Source organism: Bombus pascuorum, chromosome 8, assembly GCF_905332965.1.
Source record: "Bombus pascuorum chromosome 8, iyBomPasc1.1, whole genome shotgun sequence".
Taxonomy (NCBI): domain Eukaryota; kingdom Metazoa; phylum Arthropoda; class Insecta; order Hymenoptera; family Apidae; genus Bombus; species Bombus pascuorum.
Window position 1 is genome coordinate 15,769,461 of NC_083495.1, and position 16,855 is coordinate 15,786,315.

At 37.3% G+C, this 16,855-nt stretch overlaps 1 protein-coding gene across 1 annotated transcript in view; it reads right to left on the bottom strand.

Moving 5' to 3' along the window:
• LOC132909873 (prosaposin) overlaps positions 1-16,855 on the bottom strand; it is a 296,649-nt gene that overhangs the window by 94,965 nt on the left and 184,829 nt on the right. The window lies entirely within an intron of this gene.

Consider the following 16,855-nt stretch of genomic DNA (forward strand, 5'->3'; position numbering starts at 1 on the left):
GCTACAAGACAGACGTTCCCGGCATTACGTTACGAGTTACGACGTTACGATCTCCGTAGCCAACAGTGGGCCACATATGCCGCTTCAAAGAACACGTGTGCATCTCGACTGGATCTCGTGCGACGACGACCACGCTCCTCGCACGCTTCCACGCTGATTTTTGATCGTTATCGTGTTTTTCTTTCCTTTTCTTTTTTGCTTAATGTCGAGGTTTGAGGCAATGGCTACTAATTGGTCATTGTGTGAAATTAATCGATCTTTGAAAGTTTTGTCGTATTTCGTTTTGCTATCTTTATCGTCGCTCTTTTTTTTTTTTATTACTAAGGATATCACTAAGGAGTCAAAGGTGATGGTTTTTAATCGATCATCGTATGACATTAATTGACATATTTGTAATACTTTGATTCTTCTGCCTTCTTTTAGTGTTAAAGATCGAATTAAACATTGATTGCTAAAAATTAGCTTTCATAACCTCAGCTAAATATATGCTCGCAATACGTACCTTGCAACTTCAATACACATTTTCGTATGGGTTTCAAGTTTTACCAATGCAATCGCGATAGTCGTGTCTCGTTACAGTGCCAAGGAAATTTGAAATACACGCAATATGTTCGTAAAATATTTCTATAATTGTTCAAATACTTTGGCGGAACGCTATGTATCCAATACACAGGTGTCCTATTTACATCAATCAGAAACTGTATCTGATTCGACGCATTAAACCCTAACACTGGCAATTCTCTTCCGTTTTGGTAAAGTATCGAGCTCGGTTTCTTTTCGCTCGTAAAGATACACGGCACGGTGTATCAGTACAGTAAACTACACTGTTTGCAGGTAAAGCTTTCCGCGAGGCTGCTGATACGCGTGAACCCGACGTAGTCGTTCGTATCAGCTTTGTCAAACGTCGAGTTCAAGGTGGAGACCGCTCTGACAGTCATCGTCGTTCGTTTCTATTTTTCTCGTTTTTCCAGGCACATTTGCCCTGTTATCGTGTGTTCGTCGACGCGGGAACAGGCGTCGTTTACGACGTACGTACTTACACGAAATACCGGGTTCCCCCGAACCGAGCAATCAACGAATCTCGTTCTACTTAATGCGTTTTAAATACAGCGACGCCGCGACGGTCGTTTCGCTGTTGTGCAAGTTGCCAGCTGATAACGACGCCGGACGCCTTGTAATGGGTCCACATGTAAATTACAATGCTGCAACTCTTTCCCTGCCGTTTACCTTCTCCTCTTGTTTTCCTTTTTCTTTTTTTTTTTTATGACGCAGGCTATATAGAATATACAATTTTTAAAATTGCTGAATCGTAGCTTTTAAGGCGTGACATGTTACGTTTTCCTATTAACCGTTTCAGTTTCAATTTGTTCAGATGAAAAGATTGAACGCGAAACTGGAACTTTCATGTATACTCCCTCGAAAGATTACAACAATCTTTGCTGTTAGAACGTAACGAACTTTCTTTGTATATTCTTCTGAGAAATAAAGCTGTTGTAATTATAACGCTCGTTCTTGAATATAATCTTAATTTAGATATTGTAAAAGAATAATATTTCGCGAATAAAATGTGTATTTATCCACCGAAACGAGCCATTATTTCTTTTAAAATGCTGCCACGCTCTGCAAATATAATACGTTTTCTTTGAATTTAAAGAGAAGTAACGCTTGTAATAACATTAATAAATTTGAAATATCGATTGAAAATAAGCTTCCTTCGTCTGTTTCACGCTTCTCTTTCATTCTTTCTTTCTGTTCCCACTTTTATGGACTATTTTCCAAGGTAACAATCGTTCGGCAGATCGTTCTCGCCTCTCGCACCTGTTCCGCGAAGAAATCACTGCCAATGATGATTGCGCGGCTCGTAACGACGAAAAATAAAAGAGAGGGATAATGATTCGCGCGAGCCGAGCGTCGAGCGTGCGATTCGATAATATCCACGGCCGATTCAATCTCTCAACGTGAAGGATTATTAGGCAGCACGAGCGGAGTAACAGCTAAGGATACTGAAAGTTAGGAGAAGAGTGTCGAAGCTTTGGTCAATGACTAGCACAGCGTTTAAGGAAGCAGGAAGCAATTGTTTAGGAAGATGAACGGAGAATTTAGAGTAGCTATATCTTTATATTATTAAGCATTGAAAACAATTTGTGTTAGGTGTGTTTCGGCTGTCTTCGTCTGTTGAAAATTTGTCTTTATAGAAGAATTGAATTTTATAGCGATTTTTTCTTGATAGGAAAGTTATTAAACATAGAAATGAAGCCGAAGTAAATATTTATTTTTACCTTCTAAATATTTGCTTGAAATATTTCATGCATTTTTGTGCGTTCCACATAAATGCATAAAAATCAATAGTTTACACCCTCGTTCAAAAATTAATAAATCTAACTACTATGAATTATATTAACGAGGTACCTACCGATCATCTTCCTATTTTAAAATTACTTTCCATTTTAAAGTTATAACACGCTTCAAATATTTGCCAATAAAAAAGTTTGAAAAATGTATAAAAGTTAATAAAAGCAGGCAACTAGTTAGGTAATTTTCATTTTATAATTATTACGTAGTATTATGGAAGGTTCGCGTCATCGACTATAAGTCGACGAACGAATCAGCGACAAAGCAACTAGCGTGTACCCCTCGAAAATACGAAATCGTTCGGCGAGTGGGACCAGTCGGCCGGAAACAGTATTTCTCGGGTTATAAAAGGTTCGCCAGGTTCGTTAAACGAAACGTTGGCCCGCTGCACATGTTCATCTCTTCTTAATTGCGCGCTCCTGGGGGCCGCGGAAACAGTGAACCAAGGAGATTCTGATGAATCAGAGAGAGGCTTGGAAAAATGAACGGCGCGACGCATAATTGGTGTAATGGACGAGCTGATGCGACTGTTCGACAATGGATAACGAAACGTGAAAATTTTCGTTGAATCGAGGGACGAAAAAAACGAGAAACGCGTGTGTTGCTACCGATAGTCGAAAGTTTCGAACGACTCGAATATTGTACGAGAGAAGATTCACAGTCGGTGGGAGAAGATGTACGAGTTTAAATGAGTTTGGACATTAATAATAAGAACTATGGTAATTAAGTAAACTGTTGATGTTTGTAAGATTAATTTTAAAGAAATATCAAGTCGTTTGTTATTTTGTTTAAAAACACACAAAGCAAATTTCAAATCTGTATATGCAATATGTTCTGTATGTTATGTATATAGTTTGCAATATACCTACAATTTTTATTATAAGCACATAATTTAACTGTTGATGTTTGTAAGATTAATTTTAAAGAAATATCAAGTCGTTTGTTATTTTGTTTAAAAACACACAAAGTAAATTTCAAACCTGCATATGCAATATGTTCTGTATGCTATGTATATAGTTGGCAGTATATTTATAATTTTCATTATAAGCACATAATTTAATTAGGAATAGATTATGATTAAATGAAAATTATTCTACGTTAAGATGGTGATGCGACTGTTCGACAATGGGTAACGAAACGTGAAAATTTTCGTTGAATCGAGAGACGAAAAAAACGAGAAACGCGTGTGTTGCTACCGATAGTCGAAAGTTTCGAACAACTCGAATATTGTACGAGAGAAGATTCACAGTCGATGGGAGAAGATGTACGAGTTTAAATCAGTTTGGATATTAATAATAAGAACTATGGTAATTAAGTAAACTGTTGATGTTTGTAAGATTAATTTTAAAGAAATATCAAATCGTTTGTTATTTTGTTTAAAAACACACAAAGCAAATTTCAAATCTGTATATGCAATATGTTCTGTATGTTATGTATATAGTTTGCAATATACCTACAATTTTTATTATAAGCACATAATTTAACTGTTGATGTTTGTAAGATTAATTTTAAAGAAATATCAAGTCGTTTGTTATTTTGTTTAAAAACACACAAAGTAAATTTCAAACCTGTATATGCAATATGTTCTGTATTCTATGTATATAATTGGCAGTATATTTATAATTTTTATTGTAAACACATAATTTAATGAGGAATAGATTATGATTAAATGAAAATAATTTCTACTTTAAGATGGTGCAGTAAAATGGATCGATTTATCTATTGTTACCGAGAAACGAAATCAATGAATTAAAAGAGTCGTACGTACGTCTTTGTATGAAATCGATATCGATTTATTAATCCAAATACCGTCATTCCAGTCGATATGCAATTTCCAGTACAATTTCTACAAGAAAAGTAATTTATTGATAAAATTTATCGGTATATACGAACGAGGTAATATTTTTGCGAAATTGCAAAAAGACGATTAAAAATGAATTACGATTAAGAAGTGTATAATATTTGTGGGATAAAACACACGGATGCAGCAAATCCGATCGGCACTAAAAGAGATTCTTAAGAAAATCTGGCGTGACCGAGTCACTTTTTCCCGATGAATGCAAGCGGTTTCACGCGTTGGTCAACGAATAAAAACGAAAAGGCCTATAGATCTTTGTTCGATGTTCCTGGATCCCTATGCGATCAAGCGTGCAAGGAAACGATTTAATTTTGTGAAGGTACCGATCGAAAACGTTTACGCATCGATTAAGAGGGTGAAACGTTTTATTGAACTCGAATTTAAGCAACGAAAACACGATTCGTTATCCATGTTTAAAGAACATTCGATGAAACATTATCGAACGTTAAAATTATTAAACTAAATTAATCGTATTCACCATTAACCAAATTTTAAGCCATCGACTCATGTTCTTAGAAGGTACAAATTTTTAGCAATCAGTCAGTATATGTCAATTTAAATTGTATTTATCGAAAATAAAAAAAGAAACATAGGCTTAATCCAGTCAAGAAATTAGTTAATATCAATATTATCTGAATACGAAAAACAATTTGATTTTTAAATCACCTACTTTTTATTGTTGCAAGGTAAAACTGATTCTTTATAGCTACGATCCTATTCAGCTTTTTAATATATATTTAAGCTATATATATAAGCCACGAGTAACAGAATTCAAAAACATTAATTTGTTAAAAACTGCATCTTCAAACGTGATAACTATTTGTATTAATTAATTCAACAGTAAGAAGAGTAATACTCATAAAACAGAATCAGATACTGTTTCGTGTAATTTCCAGTTTATAGTAATGAAGAATACCAGTATTTTCTCACAGTGATAACCGAAAAAACAAAAATCTATTGATATATAAGATTTATCAAAAGCCTTGTAGCTAAGGTTTCTATAATTTCATCGAAATAAAACGTGCATCATTTTCCAACTCTATTTCAAATTATACTTGAGTTTCGTTGGCACAGCTAAAATTCATTACGATTCTATTTGTCGAATTCCTACATTTCGTTCAACGTGTTTATCCTATTCGCAATAATTCGTTACGAAAGAAACAACAATTACAAAACTACAAAAATTAAACATTCAAATTGTTAGGGCAGTGACAATTCCAAAATGAAAAAGGGAAATAGTCCACTTTACGACATGATTTTCACGTTTTAAGTGGTTGAGTAACGTAAATTCTGCTTTTATCAGAATCAGGCATCGTCGACCCGTTTTTAACGCAATTGCGTACGGGGCTTTAAGCAAAGCCGTAACACAAAGTCCCGACCGGATGAAAGACGCTTTCTAGACTCCACTTTCGGTTTGTTTTATTGGCTCGTAAAAGGTGGTAGCCGTGGCTGAGCGGAAGTCAGCCACCGTTCTGTCTTTCCATCTACGTATTCTGCGTCTATTCGCGTCCTTCCAATTGCGTTTCGTCCGGAATTCCAAGGGGATGGAATAAATAAGAATGCAGTCGGAGAAACTCGTACGTAATCGTTAATGCGCTATAGTCTTGCCGAAATCTCAAAATTACGCGCGAAATATATCGATAAGAAGATTCTGCGATAACCGTTCGAATATTTTCGCGATCAACGATACGACCTGTAACAAACATCGTGAAAGTTTAAAATCTACAAACCTTATTAATTCTTTCTCGTTTAAATTTGAAATGCCGCGTATCAGTTACGTGGTGTATCAGACGCGTTACGGCATCGCACGACCGCAACAGGCACGAGCAAAAGGACGCGAATCGCTATGAGAGCGACGCGAAACGAGCGAACGCGGAATAATTTCGTCGGTGGAAGGGGCGACGAGCATCGGGAGGAAAGTTGAAATCCGAAAAATCCGGCGTCTGGTGGCTCGTTCCGGTCCGTAACGACGCCGAAAATCGTCGCGGTTCTGTAAGCGCGCTCTGGCCCGATTTACGAGCGTAAAACGCAATCTAGCCGCGTCGCCGGTTAACGTAATAATAATAACGGGCACGGCTGAGCTCAGCTTTTTGCATTTTACACGGGGCCACAGAGTCGTGGTACACACGACCCATCCGTTAAGAAGCTTAGCGGAGATTCGGCCAAAAATGGCTAAGCATATTGACGGTGCATCTCCGAGGAAACTTTTACGAGTTTCACCCGCGTAAAACGCGATACGTATAAACGTGACCCGTTCGCCTTTCATTCGGTCCCACTGAAAGCTTCCAGGATGATCGTTCCTCAAATTCCTCGATTCATCGTTTCGCTATGGGAAATATATAAAGGCTGCGTACGGAGAAACCGGGTTTGCAATTTTATTCCAGTCTTTTGGTAGGTTTGGATGTTCCGAAAGTGGTGAATTGGTATTTGGTGATTTTTATCCTATATAACATAACTTATTTTCTCACGATAGGAATCGATAAAAATTTTGAAAACATTAGAATATTTGCAGCGCGTCAATTAACTTGGTCCTCTCCTTACACTTTTAACTATGGTAAATTAAAGAGACGATTATTGACGTCGTTTGATTATATATTGCATAAGTAGAATATTTCATCAAGAAATGAAGAGTTTGGATTTTCCGAAAGTGGTGAATTGATATTTGGTGATTTTTATCCTATATAACATAATTTATTTTCTCACGATAGGAATCGATAAAAATTTTGAAAACATTAGAATATTTGCAGCGCGTCAATTAACTTGGTCCTCTCCTTACACTTCTAACTATGGCAAATTACAGAGACGATTATTGACGTCGTTTGATTATATATTGCATAAGTAGAATATTTCATCAATAAATGAAGAGTTTGGATGTTCCGAAAGTGGTGAATTTGGTATTTGGTGATTTTTATCCTATATAACATAATTTATTTTCTCACAATAGGAATCGATAAAAATTTTGAAAACATTAGAATATTTGCAGCGCGTCAATTAACTTGGTCCTCTCCTTACACTTTTAACTATGGTAAATTACAGAGACGATTATTGACGTCGTTTGATTATATATTGCATAAGTAGAATATTTCATCAATAACTGAAAAGTTTAGCGAATATCAAAGTCTTCGAATGAATATAATATGAAACTAATGGGAAAGAAAAGAACAACAATCGAAATGATTGCATCTGGAATTCTAATGTAAAAGCATAAATACATGCAAAGCAGTATAATGTCATTTCATTTAAATGTAAAATACCATTTTATAAAGTCAAACCACAAGCAAGTACCAATACAAATGACAAATCAATGTCCGACTAAAGATGGGACATTCTACTGTAGGCTGGATCGATGCTTCTTAAACCGCGAATGTTTATGCAAATTCATATTCTCACGAGTACAACTAAAAATATGAAATTCAAGCGAATCTCCGTTTCGTCTACCAAATGATACAACGAATACCATATACATTCTGTTCATCGTGCTACCTTTAAAATCCTCGTAAACACGTAAGCATCCACAGACATACAATCGATTCAATCTATGGTAAAATATGCCGCCTTTAATCAACCACGCCACCTCGCCGATCAACGTCAAACCTCCTCATCGCGTCATCGTGCAACAAATATTTATATTCCCATTGCAAGCATCGAAAGTACGCATAAAGAAGCAGCGCGAAAACCGCGCCAACGGAGAAGAAAGAAGAAGAAGAAACCGGAACCGGTTAGCCGTCTCTGCTAAAGCGGACAAACGCGTCGATTCCGGCCAAATTTCCGCTTCGAGAACGTGAAAAAACAAAAAATGAGGAATGGAAGAAAAAAGACGAAAAGCGTGAAAAGAGAGAGAGAGAGAGAGAGAGAGAGAGAGAAAGAAAGAGAGCAACACAGTTCCTATCGCGGGAATAGGAAAAGCGCCCGGGCTGGCGACGGAAAGGGGATTCGAGGAGTGGGGTTGGCGGCGAAAGAAAGCAACAAAGAACAAAAGAGTGGAGAGCGTGAACGAGGAGTTTAACCATCGTCCCGTAATATTCCGTCGCTGTGGCATGCAGACGAGAAAGGACGGCTGATGGCGGTGACAAAAAATGGAAACTATTTGATCGTGAACCACCCTCTCACACGATATCCGCGCGCGCGTACACTTGCCTCGGATGGCGATACACACACGATACGCGGAGAAGGATGGAGGCGAAAAAGCGGAGTGCTCGTACGAGGCTGACGGAACGACGAAGGACGGGGTGCAAGGCAAGGGGTGCACTGTGATGGGAGAAAGCGGGAGGGGGTTGAAAGGTGCAAGAGGATGGGCCGGGCTACTCTGTCCACAAGCGAGCGACTGTGCACACGCCTAAAAGGGTTTTCGTTAGATTTCATTTCACACCCAATTACCTGGCACACATTGGGGCACACGGTAACGGTGTAGAGAGGGGGAAACAGGTTGAGAGGGCGGAAGAGAGAGTGGAAGAGACACGGAGGCGCAACGCGCGGTTGCGGTGTAAAAATACACAAAATGTGGCAGCCAACCGGCTAGATCACCGGATAACATTCGCGCGCTATTCTGTTTAAGCCGCTACGAATTCTGCGCCGTGTAGTGGCACGCGCGCGCGGATACCACGCGACACGGAACGTGTTGAAACGACCATTTGACTGTGAAGCAGACTAACATCGCTTCCCGTTTGCTCACGAAAGTATTTGAACACTTGTAGAAACACTTTACGAATATACGCTGAATATACACTTATGAATATTTTATGAGCATGTTACGTGTGTTACGTGCGTTATGCGTGTAACACACGAAACGTTTTGAAATTTTATTAGCGCTGTAATGGAACCGGTCTACGATATTTATATCGGCAAACTTCGAAAGAAATCTGAAAATGCACGCACAAACTACGAGATATTCGGTACAAGCGTGATATATTAATTTCGTGTTCAACATATATAATATAACTTTTATATTTCTTTTCAAATTCCTTTCTTCCACCAATATAATCACGATTGTAATCGTGTCTCAAATCGCACAGTGCTAATGTTTCCAACTATTTTATGTAACGCGCATGATACATTCGGGAAAGTGGTTTACAACCGTTTCCATATACGTACACTGTACACGTTATTTTATTTATGTAAATACTTTGCTTAAAGATCCTTGAAAATATAAAAACTTGAAATAGAAAACAAAAGCTTTAGGTAAAATTTAGGTAGTAAAATCATGACCTTTTGTTCTATATTTTATCTATCCTCTGGACAACCGTTTTAACACATTGTGCGACACGATAACGAGAGGCCGTTGCTGCTGTTTCGATCTCTCGCTCGGCCGATGCTTCTCGCTCACTGTTGCGATACCCTGGCAGGCCGCGAAGCGTATTTTCAAATCGCTCGATGCGCTTTAGATTGACGCGTTAGATGCGTTTGCTTTATTGTATTGTGCTGTATCGCGGTATATTGTGGATTTGTAAGGGGGTGAGGCAAGTATATTTCGCGATTGGCTCTCTCGTGCAGTCGATTGATTGGCTAGGCTTGTTGATTTCGACGATTGTAATGCACCGGTTTCGAGAGATTTCGTTTTGGAAAATGAAATGTTTCGTAGGTTCTATAATTTGGGGAATATCTGTGAATCTCTAAAGATCGATGAAAATAATATTATATATATATATAATAATTTTGTATAGATATGTTTATGCGAAGATTGATTATACCGTGTTACACGTGGATATTTTGTTCCAAGCGAAATGTTATCGTGTAACCTTTAGAAACAGGAATCTCTTGTTTTGTGTCTCGATAATTATGAAAGTTTTGCAGTGACTTAGTGGAAAAAGCTGATTGATCAGTTTAACATAATTACTACGTTTACAAAGAGCCATTTGTTAACTCTGGTCGAGTTTGCGATAGTTGCTTCTTTAGCAATTCTTAACTATTCTTAACTGAGTTGTACGCTTTTACATGCTTTGTTATGGGCAGGTTAACATTAAAATTAAACTAGGAAGAAAACCGTACATTTCGAGTAATGTACTAGAATTTATATATTTCTATCGAGAACAATTTACATTTGGCACGTGTACGTTCATCTTGATCGAATCAACAGCTAATTACTTTCACGCAGAATAATAAATAATATTTAAATTAAAAAAAATTCTAGAAAGATATCTAATTACCAACGATATTCTTATATTTAATACGTATCTTATAAGTATTTAATTAAAACGAGTATTTGCAACGACAAATGTTTCATAAATCCATATGAATAATTAATATTACATTAATTCTTCAACGCAAATCTTCAGCGAATATATTGCAATATATTGCGATATAGTAACTCATTTAAAGGAAGTATAAAATAATACAATATAATAACAAGGATAAAGTTCTATAATGAACTCATAAATTGACTGAATTATAATTAACGAATCATACAATAGAATCAATAAACACGAGTCACAGCGAAATATATTCGCGTTACGATATTTAATCAAAGTTTAGTTAATTTCTGTTTCTATAGTTACGCGTGTTTCTTTATACTTAAATATAAACCTATTTGGTAAGCATAACACGTGGATGCGCTGTGTAACGCGTTTACTTAAAATTAAAATTAAAATTCTCACGGATGAGATGGAACAGTAAACATACACCTTTGCAGTGGTTTTAATGCCAGTATTGTTTTACTTTGTTAGAAAAAGACTGCCATGTCTGCAATTATACTAGGAAATCGGTTGCTTGGAAAGAATTAAACGAGATACTTGATGTCGCGAATATTTGGGAAAACCGCTCTTCAAATTTCATTTTATTCGACTTTAAAGAAAAAAAGGAGAAAAGGAAGAGAGCACGGTGAAGAGAGACAAAGTAACAAGCGTAACGGTAGTTTTTATCACGTCCATCTTTTTTATTCCAAACAAAACGTTAGAAGCTGAAAATAAATTTCGAGGCAATTATAATTATAAAATAACGCTGCTCGTTTATGCTGTTTTCGTATGACAAAGTTACAAACGTTCCTTTCTTTTTATTTTATTTCACACGTGTTTAACTGTGTTTTATGGACGTTCCTTTATTACAGGCATATTTTCTATTTATGCTTCTTGACAAAAGAGATCATAGTTACGATATTTACATTCTTTCATAAATCCCACGTTTTATTTCCACAAATAGAATAAAACTGGGCTGCGTAACAAATAGACGAGTATGTTTCAATTTTATATCTGTTTATCTATCGATTCATAAATTCAAATAGAAAAAAAATCACGTACCGAAGAAATAACATGGAAATTTATAAAAAAAATCATAAACTTAAAAAACACGCGTGTATATAAAATTACATTTTTTTCATATACCGAGTACGTTTCGATTGTAGCAACATTTTTACAACGTTATTTTAAATCGAAATACAAAAATTTTATACAAAAATATCATATTATAAATTAGTTTTGTTATGGCAATATCCTTTGAAAATTTAAATTCAGATACAACATTTTTATATGAAAAAGCTGTATCTTCCTGCGATTGACAGTTAACCGATAGCACGGAAAATATATATTTTTACGTATAATTCGTACAAAAGATGTTAAAAAACGCTCCTCCTACGATCTATCCTCTAAATTTACATTATTTCACACGTTAATCACAATACCTGCCGAAAGGAGGCCATTTTATCGAACGAAACCAAACGAGACACACTAGTATACCGTAGTATAATTCAAGGCGCTAATTGAATGTTAGAATTACCACTAGGTCGTGACAGCAACAAGGATGTGTAACAGCCTTCATAGAAATCCAGCGCGTGATTCTTACCGTAGATAAAATCGTGGATCGAGAGTGGATCGAGAGTTCTTGGCACCGGTGGCAAAGATCGAAATCGTTAAGATAAATGGCCAGATATTATAACAGAGCGAATATCGGCGCGATCAATTAATCACCGATTAATATTAAGCCAGGCCAGACGCTAATTAGCGATTAATATTAGGCCTGACTAAATGTCGGGGCCAATTTGTGGTAATTACTTAATCGTCGCACACGGGACAACGGAGTCTTTCGATCGGCAATGGAGTCAAACCTGTTCCGCGCTGTTATCGTTCGAATCGCGTGTCCCGTTACGTATTTCTCAAGTTCACCACCGACCGTACCAATAAAGCCTTCTCGCAATATCTTGTTCTTTGAACTAATTAAATCCGCGTTATTGGAGGTTTAAGAGAAACTATGCCATCGCGTAAAAGTAATTTCACTCTCGTATCGTTTCGAGTTTGATAAAAGACAGCAGAATTTGTCAATCGTAGAAATAATTATATTTCAAATTTATATCAAATTTATATTCAAATATTTATATTCGAATATTCAAATTTATCATCGATTCCTAATTTTGTATATTATTTCCGTATATAATATATCCATTTTCCATTTTAATCGATATCTAAAAACCTGTTATCTATGATTATTTATCATAATATATTTAACGTCATAAGAATCCAACTATTCTAAGATTTCATCAAATAAATCTCATTTTTCAGTTTCTATTTATTAAACAGTCATGAACGTAATAATTCTAAGCAGAAGCAAAACGAATAATCTAAGAGGATTAATTAAAGCGACGAAGGACACTGGATAGGTGCCTAAAGCGATAAATCTTTTGAAGTCTAACGATAGAAGCGGGACAATAAGTATCACGGTTCATTCATCTTGTTTACGATCGAAGGACCAAGCTTAATTTTATCGAATAATTAGTCGTTAGCGTAGCTGATTACGCGCATAGGCCTTGGCTACTCAGGGGCTGATACACATGAAACTCGGGCACAAAGACGTCGACGCAGTTCAAAGAGCTTGTAAATCAAGGGCTTTCAGCAACGGCTTATACCACGTTTATCACGTTTAAAGTCTATTTCCTGTCTGTGGCGATCCGTAACAGCGTGAGCATTTATCGATGGCTAAAGATCATGTTTCGATACCTTGCACGTTCTTCTTTCATTCTTGGATAAAAACTAGAAAATTTATTAATCGATAATTCATAACGAAAGCTGCATTTTCTAGCTGTTGTACAACAAGAATATTATACGATGCTGAGACTTTCAACGCTTCTAAATTCAGATATTTTTAAGCAATTTGAAATTGTTTGAAGAATTTTCAAGATCAAATTACATTAATCTCGCGTAGAATTAAAGTCCGAAGAAAACGTGACCGATACGTATCAGTCGTTATTTTCATGTTAAGAAAGAATTTGTAATACTTCGACAAAATGTTTAATGTAAAATGAAAACGAAAAATCCTGCGCATCGATAAGAATATTTTCATATTTTGTGCGAACTTGACATTTTTTATAACATTGGAAAAATACGATTGGGTTGCAAATGATGAAGAGAAGGCAGCGGAAAGTCAATATCTAATTAACACGCATATCTTAATTAACCGAGACGTATTACGCATGAATAATAAATAATATAATAAATTTGTTGACGTAATAAGCAGAATTTGTAGAATTCAATTTACACCTATTACGTTATTTGTCCCTGGAGAAAGTAATAAATCACGTAGGGTAGCGTTATTAGTAATGTCAGCGATTTTCCGACGAGTATTAATTCTTCCAACACTGATGGCGATATTTGCAGGATTACAAATCAATATTGCAATTACCATCTATCAAGAAAACCGTTTGTTGTACGTATAATCGATGCGTGAAATGAATTACGACGTTTAAAGTGCGCACCGCGTTTCGTGAGCAATAATACAATCGGGACGATAAATGGCAACGTAATGCAAGAACATGGCGATTCCATTCACCAGCGTTTCTCACAGGAAAAAAAGAACGCTATGCTTCGACTGTAATACGTGGAAGCAAAAGTCACTGGCTAAGTTCTTCGACATAACCATGCCAATCGCTGTACTGAAATGCTTTCTATGATTTTGTATTCTTATATCCTATAGATTCTGAAAAGTTAGATTCGTCTTACAAATCTGCATGTAAGTCGTAAAATTATTATCAAACTTCTGCTTAGAAGTAGATTCCTGTGAATAAGAAGAATGAAACAACGATATATAGAAAATTGAATAATCAATTAAAATCCACAGCATTGAAATTGATATTCTAGAAATAAGCCCGTATCTAGTTTGGTTTGTAAGCTTTTCAAATATTTTTTCGAAAAACTTCTTAGAGAATCGATAAGAAAAAACATTTTTGTGTAAATAGTTTGTAATTTCGTCAATATGTGAATCTATCTCGTTGGCAGTCGTTTTAAATTGTAAATTTAGACTGTTGCGAACCAATATGGTTAATGATCCTTTCGAGATGTAAATGTAGTCCCGAAATAAAAAGACCTATATGTAGAGTTATCTGATATGCATAATACCTATGCTGAATATTGAAATTTGGTTCATGAATCATGAATCATGAAATATCTACGTAACGCGGTAAAGTATGTACAGGAAATATAGGAATAACATGAAGAATTATCAAGCATCGTTCGTAATGTGGTTTTCATGTATTAGGCTTATCGTTCAGATAAGAAGTTAACACATGTTTCGTGATTAATTAAGTAATCCGTGTCCATAAATTTGCATGCGAAATAATTTAATATTCGATGTAATAAAATTTACCTGAGATTGTGCGATGTAAAGAAACATTAAAGCGTAGTGTAGAAGAATCGATAGTTAGATAATTAGATAATATCGTACACAAACTTTTTGAACATAATGCCTATGATATGTTATAAAGCACGAATTCACGTGTCAGAGCTTATGGTATTTATGGCATTAATGATATTACGTATTAGTGTCATAAGAAAATTAATATTGCAACATCACACTAAAGTAAAATAATTCATAAGATACGTCAGAAATGTTATCCCCTTGATCGTTTCATCGACCATTAAAATCGCCTACGACAACGTTTCAATTACTTCAAACCTTAATAAACTTGTTATCTGAACAGTTACAAAGGTCGTGAAATTGATGATCCAATTGCGTTACACGCCAGTTAATCCCACAAAGCTACACTTTTCGAAATGAAAAACGAGAAACAACTGAAAAAAATCAATACTCCCTCTATTTTCTGGCGTATCATTAAGCTTCGTCCGAACTCCGAATCCCATAGGAAATGGTCTGGCTAGAAAAGTATCAGGGCCGATCGCTACTCTCGACGAACGAAGCAAGCAGGTTCAGTGATCCGATGAAGCATCTTTGGGGGGCATAACGACGAGGACGACGAACGAGTGGCAGCAGCAACATCAGCAGCAGCGGCAATAGCAGCGGAAAAGAGCAACGGGAGCGTCAGTGGCAATAGCAGGAACAGCGCGGCAAAGGAATAATTCTCCGTGTTTCCGAGGAACGCGTTTCGAATTACCGGCGGATCGCGTTGCATTCTGTTCGTCGCGCTTGGCTAGCACCGAGCAAATCTAATTCCTTTCGGACTCTCGGTGCCGATCTCCTCTCTTCGTAGTCGCCTCTTTTCTTTCCAGTCGTCGGTCTTTCGCTTTGTTTTTCCGAACCGTTCCACCGATGCCGTTGCTCGAACCTCTCTTTTCCGTTTCTACACCTATTCGGCTGTCCTTTGTTCCTTGATCATCCTTTCTCTTAACTTTCCTCCCCGCCGCTATTTCTTTTTCTCCTCCCTCCTGTCCTCCAATCTCCTTCTTCCTTCCATTATTCCACACCAATCCTTTCTCCTGCACGCCGCTTTTCATCGCTCTCTTCCTCCGTCGTTCTACCACGTTCCAGCTGCCTAACCTCCGCAACTGCTCTTTCCTCATCGTCCTCTATCTCCGTCCAAAGGTTCGGCCTGGCCAGATTTTCCGGATTCTCCGGGGACAAGACGTCGAATCTACGGACCGATCGGCGTGTACCTTTTAGCGCTCAACGTGCTCCTTCCCCCGGGAAATCCACGCCCCGAATGCTCGATATTATCTCGATCGCAGAATTCTAAGAACGAGCCTAGCCCGGTTTTCCCGGCTCCCTTTCCACGAGGTCCTGCCGCCTCTCGATGCCTTCGCCGCAGCAAATCCGCGCCACGCCGACCCTCGGACCACGATTTACGACGACCAGCCTCGTCGAATCGACGACCGCATTCATCTCGAAATTGCGCCCCTCCAAGCGGGGAAAGTAACCTGACTGCCCGATCTCGCGACAATCGGGATCGATGATGATGATGCCAACGATCGCCTGGAGACTATACATCGTCGAGTATACGGGTCGAAGTTTGACGGCGGATGAATCGCGTGCTTGTTTTTGAATGTGCACCGTGGAATGATTCGGATTCGAATAACAGCGATGGTGGTCGTTCTCGTGGGTGGTAATTAGATTTGTTTGGCTGTATGGCTATGTCAGAAGGGATCAGGGGGAGGGCAGCTAATCTTGTATGAAATTTGATAATTAGCTCGGTACTGCACCGTTAGGGGAACGATTATTAATGGTTGGAATTTTGTGTCCCACGTAGCATGACGATTTGAATTACGCGGATGATATTGGTAAAAGTATTTCGAAGAATCAGAACGAGAAGAATAAATCGACAGTTGTATGTTCGGTCGTACGTGTACTCTATGTGAATGTCGTTTAGAGGGACTTAAGTATCATTGGAAAAGATCAAATGTCTATCAAAGTGAGAAAGAAGAAATTGAATTGTAAATATATGTAGGTACATAGGGAATAGCGAGAAGTTTACTCAAAGTGTTAATCCGATGTGAGTTA